The 22,472-nt window shown below is 47.8% G+C and overlaps 1 pseudogene; it reads right to left on the bottom strand.

Annotated features, from left to right (window-relative positions):
- Window positions 1-5,773: 5,773 nt before the first annotated feature.
- On the bottom strand, window positions 5,774-5,892 carry LOC133764991 (U6atac minor spliceosomal RNA; annotated as a pseudogene).
- Between the last annotated feature and the right edge of the window lie 16,580 nt (window positions 5,893-22,472).

Here is a 22,472-nt window from a genome sequence, read left to right as displayed (position 1 = left end):
ATTAAGCATACTGTAAAAATCAATCCCTTTTGTCACTTGACTCTGCTTGCGAGAATGTTTAATGGATGTCAGGGGAGCTAATGATCGCTGGTAGAAAATTCATTTTAGATTTGCTATTTATAAAGTACTCAGTACTCAGGTGGGAAATTAACATGAGGCAAGGAGTCAGGGTGGTGGCGGTAGCGGCGGGGAGGGGTGCTGGCAGTGTGGTGCTGGGGCCCCGCCAGGCTAGCAGCTGTTTTGAATCTGGCACGTGTGGCATCCTGGGGACACAGTACACGTGGGGCAGAGAGCTGGCAGTGGAGAGGGTTGTGTGGGAGGGTAGGCCCAGGAAGCACGCAGCCCAGGAGAGCTGACCTTTCTGAGCCAAAATTTTCTCAACCGTAAGATCATACCTGCAACACCACCTCACAAGGTTGTGCAAAGGATTAAATAAAATATCACGCATAAAAACATTTACCAGCGCCTGGCACCCAGTACTTGTACATGTGTAATAAATGTTAAATGTCTTTCCCCATATCCCCGTGCGGTTAGGAAGATCAGGACAGGGTGGGTCGGCACGCACCTGCCCCAGGATCTCAGCTGCAGCCGCCGTGGGTGCCCTCGCACACAAGTCCCCCGGAGTACTGGCTGTTACCTAGGGCGCCCAGGTGATCAGAGCTCTCCCTCGGTGAGCATCCATCAGGCTGTGTTAGTTCTGATCTCTCAGTGTGGGTTGCAAGCTGCACTGCTGACAAGTTCCTGGCTGATGTGTCTACCACTGCCCAGCAGCCCCTCTCTGAGAACCAGCGAGATCCACACCCACACAATGCACTGTCTCTCCTTGCAACATGGAAACACCAAGGAGGACCAGTATCCCCCAGGCCGGGGCCATTCCAGGACATAGCACCCCCCTTCCCCACCCTTGCCCTCAGTCTGGAAGGAGGCTCAGAATTTTGAAGCCAGTCAAATGGTAGCTAATTCCCTCCCAATTGCACGTCTCTCAGTAAGCAGAAGGGGGCAAGTGCTGAAGTTAATGTTTTAAGAGACTTATCTGGGTCTATGGCAAAGGCAGCCGTACAGAGTGGGGAGAGACACAGATGGAAAAGGATCTTCCATTCGCTGATTTGCTCCTCAAATGGCTGCGATGGCCAGGGCTAGTCCAGGCCAAACCAGGAGCTGGGAACTCCACCTGGGCCTCCTGTGTGGATGGCAGGGCCCTGAGCATTTAGGCCATCTTCCAGTGCTTTCCCTGGCATAGTAGCAGGGAGCTGGATGGGAAGCAGAGCTGCCAGGATTCATATTTGTCCCTGAGACGTGGGATGCTGGAGTCACAGGTGGCGGCTTTACCCACTGCTCCCCAACACCCATTCCTGTAGGTGGTCTTTGGCTTGCTTCCATGTGCAGTTGAGCCTCAGTTTCCCCTCCCTCTAAGTGGGTGTCTCCTCCATGCTCATGGAGATGGACTTGGGGCCGCTGTTCTCAGGTTCTGTCTGTGGCACATGGAACCCCACATCCGTCAGCAGTGGCCCACCTCTCGTCCCTCTTCCGGTTTCACCTTTCCTGGGCTTCCTTTGGATGCCTCTCTGTTATATTTGGATTAACTGCAAATCTCCTTTGATTGCTCACTCTCTGTTGAAACAGACAACCTGTTGCCACGTGTTTGATTACGGAAACCCAGGGGAGCTCCTGTGTGTGTAACACAGCCTGTTCCGGTGCACTCAGCATCACACACACAGTCACTGCATTGCTAATTCATTGTCTAAGAAGTTGCTTTTCAGTTTCTGATTTTCCAATAATAGGCTTCTCACGAAGCTCTTAAGCTTCAGGAATAAGCTGAAAACTGCTTTTCCAGTCATTTACATAAACACAGCCGTAAGGAGGGGGAAGAAAGGGCAGTGTTGTGCAGGTCGTTTCCAGGGCTCTGGAAGTCTGGGTGGATAGTACATCCAGGCTGCAGGTCCAGAGATACACAAAAGGAAGCAGTGGCCCAGCTCACAGAAAGCCTGACACCTGAGAGAATGATAAATCCTGAAATTCCTCCCGACGCCCGCTGCCGCCTTGCCAAGGCTGGGAGGATGTTCTGGGCACCAGCAAATTGTTCTGTCAGCAGAGCCGCTCCCTCCGCTGCATCGGGTTAGGGAGCTTGTCACTCATGCCCAGCCAGGGCACCACGCCACCCTCTGAAGGGGCATCTTGTCACCTGGGACCGGTCAAGAGGCGGTTGCTGGAAGCCTGCCCAAAAGCCAGGACCCTGAGCCAGAGAGCTCCAGCTCCAGGAAGGTGGCTTGGGTTTGTCTTTCTGTTGGAGGGCGTGTGGATTCAGGACCTGCCCATAGTAAGTGCTCAGTTATTGGAACGGAGGGGAGGGACTTTTTGGTAGTTGCACTACTTGTAACCACCACCATATTGGCTATCTCCATTCTCTCTCTCTCTCTCTCTCTCTCTCTCTCTCTCTCTCTCTCTCTCTCCCTCTCTTCCCAACTGTCAATCTTACAAGTGATCTGATGAGCCAGAAAAAGCAGCCATCCTTTTGCTTCCCTGTCAAATCACACAGGATCCTATTAAGTAGCAAATTAATAGGTTATTAAAAGCTACTTCTACCCTTTGGATGCCAGGCTATTCCCTTATGAACCTAATATTTATGGCTAAAAGGCAGGGTAACAGCACAAAAATAAAAATAAATGAGATGCATAATTAAATGAGAATTTCACAAAAATAAAGACCTTTTACTATAAGCACAGCGATGTCTAATAAAAAACTGTTTGCCTGAAATTTCAATTTATCAAGCATCCTAGATTTTTCTTTGCTAAATCTGGTAATGTAGACAGCCCTCCACATCTATGGGTTCTGAATCTCTGGACTCAGCCAACTGCCTATCAAAAATATTCAGGAAAAGAATTTGCATTCCTCCTGAGCGTGTGCGAACTTTTTGCTTGTCGTTGTTCCCTAAACAGCACAGTATAACTGTTTACATAACATTCACATTGTGTTAGCTGATGTACATGGTGCAGAGATGAGTGAGAGTAGAGGGGAGGACTGTGGAGGTTACAGACTAACACCAGTTTATGTGGGGACTGGAGCACCTGTGGCTTTCTGGTATCCGCAGTGGCAGAGGGAACCTGGGACCAATCCCCTTGGGATACTGAAGAGCATTTGCACACGTCACATTTATTTATGTACATGGCTTGTGTCGCCTTGGCTCCCTTTGTCCTGGCGGCTTTCCCTAAGGTGGGTATAGGGAAGAGAAAGTGAGACCCCTCCCCTGAGGCCAGGTCCTTACAGCTGCTTCCTCTTCATCCGCAGTGCCCAGACCTGGAGGGGACCCTTCCAAAACAGAGCTCCTTCTTTGCAACTCCTTGAAGTCAGCGGTTCCCAAATTTAGTGTGCATCGCTTGAGGGGCTTCATGGGACCCAGATGATTGGGTGGGGGTCTGTATTTTGTGAGTCAGAGGCCTGTGGTCGAACAACAAGTGTCCTCCTCTCATCCTAGAACAGGTTAGGAACAGGGATTCCCTTGAAGGCCAAGTGTAAAGCTTAGACATGGTCTTTTACAACTTCTATTCCTTTTTAGCCTTTTAATGATTTCCCTGGCCTTGTTTTTTTAATCATCCTCAACATCAGATGAATATGTATGGTGTCCCATGATGCCAGTCCTGCAGGAAGAACATTGCCCTCAAAGAGTGGCACGTGCAAAGGCCCTGGGCTGTGGAAGGCGATCAACATTCAGTGTAGAGTGGAGCTAAGAGGCAGAGAGACGAGGAGAATGTTGGAGACAGAGAAGGGGAGACGGACTGGGCAAGACAGGAAAGGGCCTCCCATCCAAACAGGAAGGAATTGAGGATGGCTCTGATAAGCAAAATGTTGGCTTTTAATTCTCCAAATTGTATCAAAGGTAGGGAAAGTTTCACAAAAACATAATTCAATTAAACATGAAAGCTAAATTCCAAGGTATATAAACCAAATAAATACATAAACTGTGTAAATGAATGTATATGTCATTCTTCAGCATCTCTGGGGGTTGATTCCAGGCTTCCTCCCCTACCGCTGATATCAAAATCCACCAATACTCAGGTCCCCTGTATAAAATGAGGTTTAAGCATCCCATTTTATAGGTGAGGAAAATAAAGTCTTGGGAAAAGCTAAGTTCCTAAAGTTAGATTTAATGGCATTAGGATGAGCAAAGAATGTTTTGATTTATGCACAGACCAAGGATTGCAATATATATATATATATATATATATATATATATACATCCTACCTAATTATAAAGGTAAGAAAGTATATTTCTGTAATTCCTTTAAAAACTAACACAAAAGCTGTGTAGACAGTGAGCTGCGAACAAGTACAGGAGGACAGAATCAGAAAAAGACAAGGAAAAAGAAGACAGGGCTTTAATTTTTTATAGAAATCCTGAGAAAATAGAAAAGTATGAAATAGAGATAGAGAGAGATAGAAATAAAAGAGAAATATAGGGATAGGGATAGGGATAGAGAGAGAGAGAGACAGAGAGACAGAGAGACAGAGATAGAGATAGAGATACCTGCACCAAGTTCTTCTAACTTTTGTCCTCTCTCTTCCCCTTTCCACAAGCAACTATTTCAGTTTTCTTGCTTTCCTAAAAGACCAAACCATCTTATATGAACATACACACATACATAGACCTGTACACATGTGCACCTGTACACACATACACATAAACCCAAACCATTTCCCCCACACTATGCCCAGGGGAAAATCAAAGCCATCAAATGGAAACTCCTTCAGCTTCCTGCAACCAAGCTTAAAACTCACCTATGCCCCTTCTGTGCCAGAGACAGCTAGCTCTCTCTTTCCAATTTTTTTTAATTGAAGTAGAACCACCTACTCTAAAATTTAGCATTGTAACCATTTTTAAGTGTGCAATTCAGAGGCACTACATTGACCATGTTGCACAGCCATCACCAGAATCCATGGGCAGAACGTTTTCATCATTCCAATCAGAAACCCTGTTCCTGTTAAAGAATGCTCCACAGAGCCCCTCCCACCAGCTGCTAGTAACCTCTGTGAAAGTGATTACTATAGGCACTCATGGAAGGGGTACCATACAGTGTCTGTCCTTATGTGTCACAGTATTTCATGTAGCGTAATGTTTTCAAGGCTCACTCATGTTGCAGCAGGTCAGAGTTTACTTTCTTCTTTAATGCTAACAAATAGCCATTGTCTGTATATGCAGGTGGCTGCCCTACACTGTGATTTGCCATCAAGGAGACCCAACAGACCAATCTACTGCATCAGTTTTCGAGGTGGAAAGTCACTAGAAATGGAACTACCCTGCAGTCCAAGGATGCCCGGGTCAGAGCCACAGACCTTGCTGGCTCTCAGCTGAAAAGCCCTTCACTTGGCCCAACTTCCAAAGTAACCACTGCTGTCGTGTGGACGGCCAAGTACGGTCAGCAATACTGTTTATTTGTCATGGATGGACACTTCCACCTTTTGACTACTGCATAGTATATAGTAGTACTATGTGTAATTACTTATTGAAGTCCTGCTATCAGATATTTGTGGTCCATAGCTGGGTGCAGAGTGGCTGGGTGGGATGGTCATTCTATGCTAGGGTTTTGAGGAAGCCACATGGTTTTCACTGTGGTTGTACTACGTTACCACCAGCAATGTGTGATGTTTGGACTTTGGTTACATCATCACTGATACTGGCTGTTTTCTTTCCTTTTCTTTCTTGATAAGAGACTCTAATGAGTATGAAGTACTACCTCACTGGGATCACTTTCCTGTTTTCCTAATGCCTAGTGATGTTGGAAATAGGGTTGGATGCCACCAAGTCGGTGAGGAGGCCTCACCCACCAAGTGTCCTGTGGGCATGAGGCCTCTCCCATCCTGCTCAAACTCTTAACCTTCTCTCCTTGCAAGCCACATGTGAATGGCCTCTGAAGGTTCTTCCTCCACTTTCCATAACGGTCTCCTGAACCGGTGCAGGTAAGTGGTCATCCAAAGTGGGTAGAGTGTGTTTCCCACACTTCCCTGCCTCTGTGTGTGGCACAGCTCTGACCGGGGGCAACTGGACCAGGCACCTGCTCCAGAAGAGTCGCTTCTGCTGGGTGCTGCTTCTACATCTCTTTCTTCACTCCACATTTGAATGCTCTTAGACCATGGAGGCAAAGCCACATAGAGCAAATTCAAATGACAGAAAGGCCTGGGTCCCTGAGGTGGGGAGTAGCATGCCAGCCAGGAACAGACAAGAAGTACTTTTGTACCCCAAGGGATAAACTTGCATCTTTGTTAAGCCGCTCTTCTTGGATCGTTTTGTTATCTGTAGCTAAATGCAATCATAATGGATGTTCTCAAAGATTTCTCTTCTTTACTTTGAATAGTGATGGAATTGATTTCCTTTCTTCCCAAGGCTCATTCTTCTACCTGTTTGTTTTCAAGACCTTCATTCCGCCCCCCAACCTGTTCAGGTTCACTGAAGGCCTCACCTGTGGGCAATGGTCTCCCAGATCTTGCCTTTGTGTTTCCTCTCCACTAGTGCCACCCATCAGTATTCAAATAAGTCTTCCATAGCTTATGAAACCAGCAGCAAACTCCTCTCCAACAGCCCCCCTAACCTCCCCACTTCTGTACTTTAACAGAAAATCATTTGAAATAATTCTCCACTTTTTCTAGCTCTACTCTTCACCTCACTTCTATCTCCCACTCTGGGACTTCCCCTACAAAGCTATTCTCCCCATGGGGATAGGTGTCTTGGGACTAATTATGATCTCCTAAGTACAGCTGGAGAAGCTGATGCTTCGGATGTTCACAAATACGTTATCAGGATGCCTGGGATTCAGCCCCAACTCTGCTTCCAACCCAGCTTCCTGCAGGTGAGCACCCTAGAGACTGCGGGTTGTGGGCTCAAGTTCTTGCACCCCTGCCATCCATGTGGGAGACCCAGACGGAGTTACTGCCTCCTGGATTTGGCCTGGTCCAGCCTTGGCTTGTGCAGGCATTTGGGGAGTGAACCAACAGATAGACGATCTCTCTCTCTCTCTCTCTCTCCACTCACTCGGCCCCTCTGCCTTTCAAACAAGCAAAAATAAATATGCTTTAGCACTTTAGCATAAATAAATAAATTCTCTTTTGATCCTCTAGAGACCTTGACATTCTAATATCCCCACCTTCCCAAAGTGTGCACTCTGCGACTGCATGACATCACCCATCCTGGGTTTTCTCGTGATTCTGTGGGCTCTTTGCCAACCTATTTTCCCAGACTGCTGTCCTTCTTCCGAACTCTTAAGTCCTAGTGACCTGCCCTCATTTCTGTTCCGTCACTCTCTACTCTTTCCCTGGGCACTTAACAGAACTAGAGTTGAAGACTGCCTTTGTCCAAGCCCAGATATCTCACCAGAGCACCATACGCATCTGACTATCTTCAAATTGGAGAGCTCCTGGTAACCCCATCATGACCCAAAATCACATCTTTTTTTTTTTTTTTTTTTTGCCAGGCAGAGTTAGACAGGAGAGAGAGAGAGTTATAGACAGTGAGAGAGAGGTCTTCCTTCCATTGGTTCACCCCCCAACACACACACAATGGCCACCACGGCCGGTGCTGCGCCAATCCGAAGCCCAGAGCCGGCTACATCCACCCGGTCTCCCATGCGGGTGCAGAGACCCAAACACTCGGGCCATTCTCCACTGCCATCCCAGGTCACAACAGAGAGCTGGAATGGAAGAGAAGCAACCAGGACAGAATCCGGCACCCTGACCGGGACTAGAACCCGGTGTGCTGGTGCTGCAAGGCGGAGGATTAGCCAAATGAGCCACTGTGCTGGCCCCAAATCACATCTTTCTAAAACCCTCCTCTGGCCATGCACCCAGAAGCCGAAGTCCTTTTATTTTTCCCTTTGTCACTCACCATCCTCTTTCCACCCCTTCTCCAGCTCTTAGCCCTTGATCCTCTGGGCCTCTTGAGTGCCTCTGTGTCTCCATCTCTGCACTCTCACCCTGGTGACCCCAGCCGAATTGGCTGCAAGAGCCCCAGGAGAATCCTTCCCTGAGGTCCTGCCTTCTCTCAATTCACTTCCTTCATTGCCACTGGAGTGATGGTTTAACACATTCAGCTAATCCACATAATGTTGTTTAATAATTAAAGCTACACGGGCAGGTGCTAAGCCTAGCAATTAAGACAATGCTTAAGATGCTCCTGTCCCAGCTCAGAGCATGTGGGTTCCATTCTCAGCTTCAGTGTCCTGCTAGTGGAGACCCTGGAAGGCAGCTGGTGATGGCTCTAGTAATTGTGTTCTTGCCCCCTACGTAGGACACCTGGATTGAGTTCCTGGTCCCCAGCTTCAACTTGGCCCACTCCCTGTCATTGCAGACATTTGGGGAGAGAACCAGCAGATGGAGCTCTCTCTCTCTCTCTCTCTCTCTCTCTCTCTGCCTCTCAGCTTAAAAATGATAATTATTATTGTTGTACCATGCTATTATGTAACATATAACCTTTATTGTGCTTTATTTTATTTAGAAATCAGAGTTACACAGGGGTGGGGGAGAGAGATAGAGAAATCTTACATATTCTGGTTCACTCTCCAAATGGCCATAATGGCCAGGTCTGTGCCAGGCCAAAGCCAGGAGCCAGGAGCTTCTTCCAGGTCTCTCATGTAGGTAGCACTTGGGTCATCTTCCTCTGCATTCCCAAGTGCATTAGCAGAGAGCTGGGTGGGAAGAGGAGCAGCCTGCACTCAAATTGGTGCCCATATGGGATATCCACACTGCAGGCGACAGCTTAACCCACTACACCATAATGCTGGCCCCTAGAAAATATAACCTCTCAGCACATACACCCTCTTCCCTCAGGATAAATTCTTCACATGAACCATTCAAAATCTGACCTAGGCCTACCTTTCCAACTATACCTCTTGGCCTTCTATCCTCATCTCTCCCCTCCTGACCACCTCCCCAAAATTACCAACTTGACCTAGCCATATTTGATTTTGGAATCCAGAATCTTTATCGCACTGAATTACCTCTAGATCTCGGCATATGTAGTTTTTTCTACACATAACCCTCGCCTGGTTAATGTACTCACCATTATCTCTCAGCTTTATCATCTTTCTTACAGAAGGAGTCTGGAAGGAAGCCACAGCAAATGTGACTCTTTTATCCCGATATTTGCCATGTTGTACTGAACTGTCAGTACTTCAGGGTACTATGCCTACATTGGTGTTTATGCCTCATACACAGTGCAGTCAGAGTAAATAGCTTTGGAATAGATGAAATTATAAATTAGATAAGAACTTGGCCATATCCTTGAATCTATTACATTGATTTCTGAAATTTTATCATTTGGAGATGAAAAAAGCAGATAGTGACAGCTCATTAGCATCCAAAAGCAACCTCAATGGATTGAAGCAATGGACCCAGGGCGTGGGTTCAAGTTCAGGGTGCTAAGCCAGCACTGCATTCCCATTTCAGAGTGCCTGGCTTGAGTTCCACTACTTTGTGCTTCTGATCCAGTTTCCTGCTAGTGCATCTTGGGAAGGGGCAGTGAGGACCCAAGTACTTAGGAGCTGGTTTCAACCTGACTTTGCCTAGCCCTGGCTGTTGTAGGCATCTGAAGAGTTAACAAGCAGATGTAAGAGCTCTCTCTTCCTCTGTCTCTCTCCCTCTTTCTCTGTCACTCTTCCTTACAAATAAATAAATAAATCTTTATTAACATATAATGGATCTAACCTTCAAAAAATTTTCAAAAATTTAGAAGAGATATTTGAAGGAAGTAATCTGTAGAGGATAGGAGAGATATTACATATTAGCTTGTTCTGTGTGAGGAATGAGTCCAAATTCAAGATGAGCCAGTGGCGTGGTTTGAAAACAAAGAAATAAAGAAACAAACAGTCATAGAGTGGACCATTAGAACTACAAAGTCAGAAAATGGGTTGGATAACGACCCTCTCTGTATTTTGCCAATCAGATTATATCTGAAGGAGTCTTCTCTGAAGATTCCTTTCCAATTCCTCATTACCAAACTGGACATGTAGAAGATAGCAATCAGGATGATTAGCGACCCAGAAATGAGATCATGTGATGATGACAAGAATGGACTGAGAATGCCAAGATAAGATAAGTAGCGTCCATGATAGTCTCTTAGGAAGCAGATCACACAATGTTACCTGAATATGAGCACTCCAAAAAGTTCCTGGGAAATGCATATCATGGAAATTCTGTGCATGGATTTCAATAATTTTTCACCAAAGTGAATGTATGTTTTAATTCTATTTTCTAAGAAATTCTGATAGCTTTAAAAGGCAGAAGTTAAGGAGAGGCAAGAATTTGCTCTCTAAAGATTTTTCAGTATTGTGTTCAGCTGCATGTAAACAAAATCAAATTAGATGGCAGGTTTTCTGCAAGTGGTAATAAGTGTGGAAATAGCCATTCCAAATCTGCTGCAGCTGGTATACCATCTTGAACCTGAGGCCCCTGTATTAGATTGGTCTATATGAAATTGCCCATACTCAATTGGTTTTGATTTACCAAAGCAGCAAGCCCATGATTCAAACTAAAAGCTGCTTTCTTTGCCTTTCTTGATGTTTGTTGCTTCTTTTCCTGTTTTCAAGTTGTCTTCTGAACTATATCTTAGTCCCCCATTCAAGGAGGGGACATGATAATGCCAAAAAGCACATTTCCTCTGAGTACAATCCTTAAAATCCCATCCAGCAGCCTTGAGTCTGTATTCCATTGGCCCTAACTGAGCATATCTAGATATGTATGGACCTAGGAAGTGAGAACTTTAATCATTATAACATTGATACCCCCAAAGTATTTAGAGTATGGTTTCTAAACAGTGGATAGAATTAGTATTCAAAACCTCTAAGAAGTGCCTGCCAGGGGTAGGTATTTGGCCGAGCAGCGAAGATGCCTGCATTTCACATGACAGAGTCTGAATTTTATTCCCAGCTCTGGCTCCCAATTCCATCTTCCTGTCAATGCAGACCCTAAGGAGTTAGTAGTGATGGGTCAAGCATTTGGGTCTCTGCAACTCACGTGGAGACCTGGGTTAAATTTCCAGTTCCTACCTCTAAGATCCAAGCTTTGGCTTTAGACATTGTGGATTTTAGGGATTGAATTAGTGGATGGGGGAAGATCTCTCTCTCTCTCTCTCTCTCTCTCTCTCTTCTTGAATACATACAAAAAATCTTTAAAATAGTATCTACCAGAATAGAAAATTCCTCTCATTTGATCATCTATGAGAAAGGCTGTTCGTGTCAGTTATTCTCAGCTGTATTTGCAGATAGACTCATCTGAGGTCCTTTCAGACTAGAGGTGATGCTGCCCCACTCTGATGTTCTCAGTGAGAATCACTGAGAGTCAGCCCTGGGGACCCACATCCCCCAGCGTGATTCAGCAGGCAGCCAGAACCAGGAACCACACCTTGAGGAAGGAGTGCCTGGTCACTGGCAACTTCTGGTACTGTTGGACTGGAATGAGTGAACCTCACATGGGCAGGTGGTATTGTTGCCCTGGGAGAGAGACTGGGCAACAGAAATTCCAAGGTATTTTGCAATTCCAGGAGCCTGGTAAAAATTGTGGGTTTAGTGATCAATTGATTTTGATCTTGGTCTAGGCTTGAAGAGTATGAGAAACCAACAAAATATGGTGAGAGGACACTTATATTCTTCTATTAAAAATTTCCAGGGAAAAGGAAGAAATGTCTGATAATTCATTAATTGTTATTTGCTTTTAGCATTGGCAAAATTGTCCAACAATGGATGTCCATGCATCACCAACTGCAGCGAGAAAACAGCTGATCAATGAATCTCTCCATGCCTGGATCAAGTTACCTCTTAACCATTGAGAAGGATAGTCAGATACCCTCATGGAAAACTTGGTGGAAGAAGGAGAAAGGGATTAGGTTGAAAGGAGCAGGTATGAAACACTTGACCACTTCATCTTCTCCAATTCAATAAATCCATCTGGTCACTTTCCTCTTTTCTTAGACTCGACTTTGTCTTGTCCCCACTGAGCCCTCTCATGCCAGCACTCATCCAGGTAGAGGACACACCTGCAAGCAGACAGCCCATCCTCCACTGACCTGATCTGCTCACCATTAGAGAGAATCCTTCTGCTCTTGGATAAGCTCAGCCTGAAACCTAGAGCTCTGTAAGGATGACTACCCTGGTGCCTTGGAACATAAGGTTTATAAGTGATCATAGCCAGGAAAGGACACTAATAGATGAGATAATGGACTTAGGAGTCACAAAAAAGCTCTCATTGGAATGAAGGCATGAGTTGAATCTAACAAGAACCAACACATGCAGAGGATTTGGAAGTGCTGAGTTAACAGCAGTTGACACTAAGTCCACAAAGTTACATGGCCCCTGAATTATTCTCCCTTCCCCCTCACCCTTCCTTCCACCCATAAACACTGAGCATCATATTGGCCCCGGGGGACTGTGCTGAGTGTGCTATGAATGTAAAGGTTACTAAGGCAGTTCCTGCCCTTCTGGAGTTCATGGACTGCAAGAGAGAGAAAGAGGTAGTAAGTAAGTAACTATATCAACCCCAATGCTGCAAGCACTGAGAATAAAAGCAGATACACATACACATACTGAGAAAAAACAAAGGAAGGGAGGAGAGGGGCGGTCCCTTACCAAGGGATGGTGAGCCTTGGATCCTAGGCATTTTTGAGATAGGCTAGGGCCGGAGCATCTGCAGAGGGAAGGGCACACCTGGGATCTTTGGAGGAAGGACAGGAAAACACAAGGTTTTAGAATGCAGAGTGCAAAGGATTAATAACACAGGCACCCAGGCCAGTCCCAGGGGAGTTGCCACACTTGCCAGAGAGCTGAGGCTGTTTCCACTCGGAGCTGGAACAGAAGACGCGCCAGCCTGTAACATGCAGGGCTTCTCAGCACATGCAGGGAGAAAACTTTAATAAGAATGGAGCAGTGAGAATAACTTTAAGAAAGAGTAATCAGCACCCGGTCTAGGGCTCACTATAGAGAAAATAGGAGGAAAATCTTGGGACATTTAGCTTCATGGAGAGAAGATTTAGGGGAGAAGGGGAGGGAATCATATTTCTGAATATTTGAAAAACAATCATGGTGCAGGGAATTCAGTGTTTTGCTTAATTAGTAGAGTTAGTGGAAATCTCAACACTCTAAGATACTAGTTATTGAGCACTTACTATGTGCCAGGCAATATCCAAGTACTTTATTTCCATCCACTCATTTAATCATAAGAGTCTTACAAGGTAAGTCCTATATTTACCTCCATTTTATTGAAAGGGAATGGAATCACACAGAGGTAGATTCAATTTCCATGCATCTCAAAGTAAGAAGAGACACAGCCAGGATTTGGAACCAGAAAATATGGCCCCGGAACCTGTATGTTATCAAAGCTCCATATCTTGGACAACTGGAGCTTACAAGAAGGCAGAAACTTCTCCTTTTCCTGCCTCTTCCCCCTTCCTCTTCATCCCATCTTCATCTCTTCCCAAAATCTAACGGTCAGATACAATGGACAGAGGAAAGTTCTCCACTACTGGGACAAGGACCAGGGCTGCACTGCAGGTGCATTGTGAGGTGTCAGAGTTCCAGAAGAGAAATCAAGAAAGTGCACCCTCTAAGTCTGCCATGCGCCTGGGCTGGAGGTGATTCTGGAGTGGTGGGGAGAGTCAGACACGGCAGGGTTACCCAGTGACTTGGCACACACATGGTAGATCTGTTTCCTGTGTCTCACACACAGCGCAGAAGCTGCGCTGGCTTGGAGACTGGAGCCAGCATCACCACTGCCTAACAGGTGAAGCTACAGCGTTGCTGGCAAGGTTCTGAGCATGAGTATGTTTTTATTGACCACGAGAAGGTGAGCAGTGGTGGCAAAGTGGCTGGTTAACTGCTTCCTAGGGAGGGAGAAAAGCAGCTAAATAGAAGAGAAATAGGCAATCCTTGCACTCCCAGATGGAGATTCCTCTAAGACCCCCCATCGCTTAGCACACCCTGAATACTAATTCTTGACCTTCATTCAAATGAGTCATTATCTTACCCAATTCCCCCAATGTAAAACACTGTAACTAGTTAATCCATCCCTTCCAACTTAAGGGCAGATAAATAAATGTGTGCATATATGAACACACACTATTGCACATGCAATGCCATGTGTGCTGTTTGCACGCACACACGCCACCTGCACCTTCAGACTCTTGTCCATCCATTTGCAACTGCTTATAGTCTGAGCTGCCCGCAGGCAAAGGCTGGTTTCAAGTATTTTCTTGCAGTACCACTTCTTATCAATAACTGTACTCAGAAAAACGATTGGCAGATTTGCCAAATGCTGAATTTGGCACGAAGCTGGAAAATCTTAGCACCACGGCTTTATTTCAGAGAGAGAAACCGGAGGCGCCTATAGGGCATGTGTCTTGCCAGGGTTGTAGAACATTTTCCGATGGCTTTGGAGGCAGAGTTTTCAACCTGGCTGCAGATGAGAACCTCTAGGAAAGCTCTTTAGAAACATCAACGAGAGGCCCCAGCACAAAGAGAGGCTGATTTAATCGGTCTGTGATAGGGCCCAGACGTTGGTATTTTTTATGAAGTTTCCTAGGCACAGCACATCAAGTTTGGGGAGTACTGGCTTAGACACGGAGAATATTGCAAATGCACGCAGATCACTCCTAACCCTTGGAGACCTTTCTGACTTTTGAAATAAATCAAGGGATGTAGAGTCACTCTAGACTGCTGGACGTGGAGAATCCGAGGTCTATAAGAGAGGTAAGGATAATCCCTACTGTCAAGATGGAAATTCAGATAGAAGCAGCCCTTCTGAAGCCTCTAGGCTACCTCTATAGTACGCTGGCTGGGCACTGGAGAAGCTATATCTACCCTGGGCAGAAATAGATAAACAAACAAATTGATAGATTAAAAGATGATGTGTAGCAGGGCAAGTACACCATGGGAGGCCCCAACCATGGTGCCAGACCAGAGGAGAACAAATAAACCCCTTCCATTGCTGAAGTATCTGTAATACTATTCCAGGAACCCTAAATTAGGGTGTGATGATTGGGTAGCAAATAAAGGGGGCTCTCTGAGGAGAGGTTATCTGATCTGCCCTGAAATATGAATCCCTCCAGACTCATGCCTGAGGCAAATTCTTCCCTGGTCTTATCTAAAGTGTTCTCCCTTTATCTTCCTGGCCCTGGAGTTCTGTGCAGAAGGCAGAGCAGAAAGGAGACGTGTAGGTCAGATGGGGTGGCCGCAGCACTGTTAAAAATCAACCAATAACTCAATAGCACAAGACAATGACCATAAGGTCCATTAATTCCCACTGGATTCCACCACGCTACATGCACCTGAAGGCATATCAGACGTAAACAATCCCTTCTTGGCAGAGGCAGCTCTTCTGATGTATTACAGCACAAAGCCAGGGCGTGTGCCTCCTCTCCCAGTACCTCATCTCTGAACAAGGAGCCAACACGGGCCACGTTCTTGCCATGGGTTGCACGAGACACCTGAATCTGCATCATTGCAGACTCCAGCTGGTGCTTCAACGTTGCAAAAACAAGTTGGCAAACCAAGCTGAACCTGGGAGATTGTACTAGGTCTTTGGTCCTATCTTTCTTCTGTTTTTAGTCACTGTTGTATTCGCAGCATCTCACAGGATGCACGGAACGTAGTAGGGACTCAACGCACAGTCACTGGTGATTGAACCAGGCACAGCTACACCACCAGTTAGGCATTGTATTGGGGTTAGACGTCCGTGACATTTCCGGATGAGCAAAGGAAGCTGCCCTACAGAGTGAATGGGAAGGGGCAGGTTCTGTCTGATCACTGCAAAGGGCGATACTCACAGATGCTAAAAACACACAAACAAAAACAACCCCCCCCCCCCAAATCAGATTTCTTAAATTAAAATGTCCTCAGTAACAGACTGGAAGACTATGTTTTCCAATATTTGATTTCTTAGCTTGACAGTCTCTCTTGAAATACTCTCTTCCCGGCGAGGAAAATGTGAATCTTTGTAGGTTTGTTTTGCAGTTTGCAAATGACTTACAGAGCCCTTTTGGCCGGGCTTCTGTTCTTTCTCTCACAAATAAACCAAAGGCCTGTTTCTCTAAGGTGACTTAAGTGGGGGCCGTTCTGTGATCTCCCATCGCGAGTGTGGAAAGGGGAGAGGCAGAGGAGGAGGAAGCGGGAGAGAAACTGGCACAGGCAAAGTACAGCAGCCGAGAGAAGAAGCAAGAAGGAGGCAGAGGCAGATTGGATGCGGAAAATTAGAGTGTCAGGGATAGCGAGCCGCCGAGGACTCCGTAATCAATAGGATCCTGACACACTTAGGAGGCCGTCTGAACTCACCCACGGTCCACTGCGTCCCCCTCCCTCCCCTCCCACCTGTCACCTGGGCTCCCTGGGAACCGGGAAGCAGCCTCTCCCCTCCTTCTCCTAGGCAGGCCTGCATGAAGCGGAGCAGCCCCTTCCAGCTTGACCTAGATCCGTCAACGGATCAATTATGTTTCCCAGGGAGGAGAAGGAAAAACGAAAGGAAGGAAGAAAAGGGGAAAAGGAAAAGGAGAGGGGGCACAGAGAAAGGGGAGAAGGGGTGGAAGGAGAGCAGGAGGAGAGGGGGAGGAGAGGGGACCGTGAACCCTGAGAGCCTTAAGTCTCAGCATTGATGGCAAGAGCCGGCTTACTCCAGAAGGTTGCATAAATAAATAAAAGCATACATACATAAAAGAAAATAGAACGCTCCCTGGGAAGTTACTGACCAAAACCACAGCCAAAGCCAAGGCCAGAGTTCTCTCCCTGCCCCCCCCCCCCCCACTTTTCCAATCCAGGTTGGAGCTATCTTCCTCCCACTCCCATGCCCTGCTCCAACTCCCAACATCGTCAATGCTCTCAGCTTGTACTGCATGCGTTGCATCCCCGACAGCCAAAGCTCCTGTAAAACATGGGTGGAAGGCGCACCCCCAGCGAGTTTCCCTGAAGCCCCTCCGGCCCTCCCCAGGGTACAACAACAGCCATCCAGGCAGGGGAGCCAGGGGGACAACCACCATGGCGCCCTGGGACCCCATCCAACCTGTGTGCCATCGACTACCTTATGTGTGCGTGCTTTCATTTTTTTATGTTTAATTTGTTTTATTGAATTTCAAATGACTATAGACATAAAGTAAACATGTAACAAGCCAATAGAGCAGAAAGGAGTAAACCGCCTAAATACAACCCGTCTCAGCATGGCGCTCCACTTAGCACCACATGTTTGGAGTGTTACAAGCATTAATGAGCCCTTACAACACCCAGGGGAGCTGCTCCCAGGCCTTGCGGGCAGGTGGGGAGACAGACTCAGAGGGGAAGATTTTCCCTACAGAAAACATAGGCCAATTTTAGCTCAGACATACAGGGTCTACACTGAGGTATGCTGTGGCCACTATGGCTGGCTTGAAACCTAGAGGTCAAGTGTCTTGGGTGCTGGACATCTGAAGGACCCTGGTGAGGCTAACATAAAGCCATGCATATTTTTGTACCTACAGCATTTGTCAGTAGGGAGAAGCAGACCACAAACCCCAACCCCCAAGAGCCATATTCCAGACCCACTGGTCCTACAGTGAGTGTGCCTCCACCCTGAATTGGTCAGCAAGAGCGTTGTGAATCTCTCCAGCCTATATGTCTTGCACACGACACAATTGCATGTCCCATGACAATTCACAAAATCTTCCACTTCTTGGAACATCGAGAGAGGTTATTTTATGCCAAGGGATAAACCGTGGCTAGAGCCAGCATTGGTTGGTTTGGTCCATCTGTGACAAGCAGACAGCACCAGCACTAACCACTCTATCTCAGCCCTACCAGGCCCCATGCATGCAGGGAACAGGTGCCCAGGGACTGCTGGAAGGCAACCCAGATCGGAACATCTCACACGGAGAATCAAGAGAGATGCTTCAAAGACCCCAGCCAGGACTGCTCAGCGTATTCCAAGGCCAGCAGAGAAGCTGACGTGGAAAGAGCAGCAGTCGGGGCTGAGCATTCCAGCTGAAAAAAAAAAGGGGGTCCTTGGGCTTACACTTGGCTTCAAAAGAACCGTGAAAAGAAGACTCTGCAGCTGCTATTCCAAGAATGGCCTCCATGCTGCAAAGCCTGCTGGCCACAGCTGGCGCTGCTCAGGCCCCTGTGGGCTGACACTCCGAGGACCACCATTGCCCATGAGTCCTCTCCCAGGAAAAGGACGGAGTGCAGGTGCTTTGTCGTCCCCTGCACACCTTGCACAAAACTTTCCCGGAGCTTCAGCTTGTAGCATGACAGGTTCTACCTTTTGAAGCTCTTCCGTCCCCTGCCACCCAGTTTCATCATTTACTATTATTTTGGGGGGAGCATGCTTCCCAGTGCACACAATGCTACATATCAGGACCAAGGTCCTATCACCCCAAACCACTTTTTCCACCTTGCAAGTAAACACCATCACACTCTCATCTGCGCTCTCACGTCTCAGGACCACTGCTCAGCTTGGGCTGCTGCGGGCACCTGCGTGGTTGCTGGGAGCGGCGGGAATTCAGCCGGGCTTTCACCCTGAATGGGACTGCGTACTTGGCTCCGAGCAAAGGTGAACGCGCTCTTGGCTGAATCATCTTCCCCTCTACTCTGCACCATCCAGGTCTCCAGGGGGTGGAGAAGTTGCGGTGGGATGGGAGGGGGGGCGAGAAAAATGAAGGTGAGAGAGGAATCGCGCCGAGTTCATCAGAAGGTGTTGAAAGGAACAACAATCCTTCGAAGGAGAAATGGTCGGTTTCTAGAAAGAGAAAGCAGCAACACACCAGCCATTTCTTTAGAGCCTCTCTGTGGCAGAAGGTGGGCGGTGTGCTGAAGAGGACAGAGCCTGCTGCAGCCTCCCTGCTCCTGTTCCCGGCACCAGAGGGGCCTCTGGTTAATCAACCTGGTGCACCTTAGGGCTAGAGCCCCAGGGAGCTAATCACCCCTGCGGCCCACCTGTCACTAATCACTGCTGATTCCCTTGGCAACTCCCTCCCCTCTAAGCCGGATCATGGTTGCTGCTGGTTTGGGTTGGGCTCCGGGGTGGGGGGTGGGGTGCGAGGAGAGGGTCAGGGAGGGGACCATCCCTTGCACCTTGCACCAGACACCTTTGCAAGAGGCAGGGAACACGGGAAGCAGGAGCCTGGGAAGAGCCAGCTTAAAACAAAAACAGAGAAGAAAAAATTGCCTTGAAATGTGTACTGCATTCTAAGTAGTCCCACTAGGTCAATGCAATAGGGCTGGATTATTGCAGGCAAGACCTGGGCTGCCTCAGTAATTCTGGAAGTTTGATAAGAGATGGCTACCAGACTCCAGTTTCCTTGCCCTGAAAGCAAAAACAAACAAACAACAACAACAACAACAACAAAAGATGTCACACTCCTGATGGCCAACAGGCCTGGGGTGTGGGGGTCCTAGGAATTCATTTTGCCTTAAAAGCGGAGGTGGGGGGAAGGGGCTTGTCTGTTAGGATGCCTTGGAGCCTATACCAGAGCCGACTGGAAGCAGACAGCACACACAAGTCCTTGGGAAACTCAGGACTTGGTAGATCATGGAAAGGTCTGTGGTATCTCCGACGCCACCCCCCACCCCAAAATCGGCACGAGACGGCAACATTAGACTTCACCGTGCAAAAACTGGCACCGGCACTTTCTGCTCATCTATTCAGGGACGATTCAAAGTATGAACAAATATTATGCTTCCCTGCATTTATTTCTGATGAAAAAAAAATCACGCATGCTAATTTATATGTAAATTCAGTATGGCCCTGGGGCTCCTGGCGTGCAGCCAATGGGGTTGTTGATGGTGGAAACTGGGCCCTTGTCTCCAGGTTTGACTTTTCAGAGAGCAGAGACGCAGATCTCAGGACAGATGGAAATTATGGAGGACTTGGGACCTTCCCTCCCGCTCCCTTGGGCCACCCTCTCACTCCACCCCTTGCCTTGTAATTTTCCATTTCTGCTGTTAGCAGGACGGAAGCCGTTTCCTCAAAAGTACCTGGTCCTGGACTCAGTTTCCCCGCTGATTGTGTGAGGCTCTGATCCCACTGCTTGGGTTCCTGTGTGCCCAGAACAAGCAGGGGTACACATGGACACACATGCATACACAAGCACACATAGGCACCTACACGTACACTGTTGCTGTTCCAGATTACATAAGAGGTGTGAACCAAGGCTGCCTCCGAGTTGACTCCTAAGGCTCCTATGCCCACCAGTGCCTCCACTGATCAGAGACGAGGGATCCTGGGCCCAGGTGCCCCTCTGGGGCTGGGTGCAGCAGGCGACGTCACAGACAGCCCTGCAAGATCCAGCATCCTAGACTTTTCCTTGTCCCCGACATGAATCCCACCTGTGCCCCTTCGCTTTCCTCCATGAGTCCCAGCCAAGGGTGTACACACATTTGATTCTCTTCAGGCCAGTCCCTCTGCCTACCTCCTGTGGATCTGCACCAGAGCCATTGCAGTCCCCAAAGCCTGACCCCAGCGTGGGGTCAGCAGGAGGAAGCATTGCATATTGCAGTGGGAGAAGAGAATGAGGCAGGTGGGACTCCCATCATTTTTTACTCCATCAGACCCAACTTCCCTCTGCAAATACAACTGCATAGGATGGAGCCTCACCCATCTCCTCCTGCGGAGCCCAACTGGACCACCCAGGGAAAGTTTCACTGCCTGTCTGCATCCCATTGAGCTCAGGTGTCTTTAATGTGGAGGGGGCAAGCTGGAGCCCCCCCACCCAAAAACACAGGGTAGATGAGAACGAGTAGGTAAACGGTGAACTCTACTGATGAAATGAACGTGACGGCTGGGACGGGATGTGGGGCTGGCTACGTGGTGTAGCAAGCAGACTGAAGGTGGAGACAGACTCGCGACCCAGCCGAACACAGCACAGCGCACACCAAAGTGCGCACTTGGCCAGAGAGCAAGACCGGCCCTCCACTGCAGCCCCGGCTTGGCTGCCCAGCTGAGAAACACACAGAAAATTAGCAATTCCACTCTTCTTGCTTCTCTCCTTTCAACTTAGAGAAGCTTCCCCCATATTCAAAGCCCCATGCTCCCGCCCGCTTTATCTGCTCCTGATCCACAGCCCCCTTAACCCCTGCCACAAACACACCCCCTAAGCACATTGCAAACTAACACAGTCCTCTGTCCGCAGCCTCTGATGCAAATTGATTCAGCCCTTGAAGCCGGATCGCTGAGGATCGCTGACCGGAGCCTCATAGGAGGCACCTGATTATTTCTAGCGTGCATTTTTCCATTTGCTCCTTTTAAAGCGTTGCAAGTTCACTGGCCGATATTTAAAGTTTCCTCCTGCCATTTCTTCCCAGTCGCATAAGCAACACAGTCGCAACCCCGCTGCCCTCGGCATCGGTAAATTTCCCCCGGCTTACATGTGTGCTCTGCTGTGTATGTGTGCAAGAATGTGCATAAAGCCAGGGAGCCCAGCACACCACCAGGGACCCGACAGCAGTGCCAGACACATTTTACTTATGCATATCCAGTCCCCCCCCCCCCCCCCCGCCCCGTGCCGGTGGCAGCCAGAATCGAATCAATATTCTCACAGCCTGGTCGGGAGAATGAAGTCCCAGCCATGCTGTTGAAACGCTCTCTCCCCTCCACCTGCTAGCCGCGCAGCAGAGCTGGCTCAGGGAGTCTACGAATCCTAGCAAGCACACGGTCCAATTCCCGGGTCTACCGTAGGCAAATCAATAGCAAGCACTTACCTTGGAAGAGACACAGAGCAGCCAGCCCCGTGAAGATTGCCCAAGAGATAGAATTGTGCATTTTTGCCTGGATGGTTTTCATGATTTTTTTTCTTCTTCTTTTTCTTCTTTTTTGTCAGGTTCAGGATTTTTTTTTTTTTCTTCTTCCTTTCTTTCCTAATAGACTGCCTGGAGCTCAAGCTTGTGCACGGAGATTTAAATCCACTGTTTCGCTGAAGGACACGAGAAAGCCGACGGTGTGAGAGAGTATGACTTCTCCGTAATTACCTCCACTCATACTCTGGCACCGAGACACATTGTACAATCTGGCCCTGGACAGCCCTCCTACAAGCTGCAATCATTGGTTCTAATCCAAGGATTGACAGAGCTACAACACACGCGCGCGCGGGCACACACACACACACACACTCTCAGGAATCATTTACTGGGCAAATCAGGCTAGCTGATTAAAGAGACAGGAGCCTGGAGAGAGGGAATGATAAATGCCACTTTGCCCCTTCTATATTACTTCCATTTTTTAAGCTGACAGTCTCAGAGCCCCAAGCATCGGAAAATCCCTCTCCCCTGGCATTCGACAGCCTTCTGACCCCCCCCAGACTTCCTTTGCACTGGAAAAATCCTACAGCCAGCACTGGCTTGCGGGACATTTTAAAGGGACATTTCTACGCAAAGTGAAACTTGTAAGAGAGTGTCCAAATTTATCCTTGGGGACCTACTGTCCTCTCTGATGGAAATATTCCTCAGTGACAGGTGTTTTTTTTTTTTTCTCCTTCTCTCTCTCTCTCTCTC

The sequence above is a fragment of the Lepus europaeus genome, chromosome 7 (genome assembly GCF_033115175.1).
Source record: "Lepus europaeus isolate LE1 chromosome 7, mLepTim1.pri, whole genome shotgun sequence".
Classification (NCBI taxonomy): Eukaryota; Metazoa; Chordata; class Mammalia; order Lagomorpha; family Leporidae; genus Lepus; species Lepus europaeus.
This window is presented reverse-complemented; position numbering and strand designations above follow the sequence as displayed.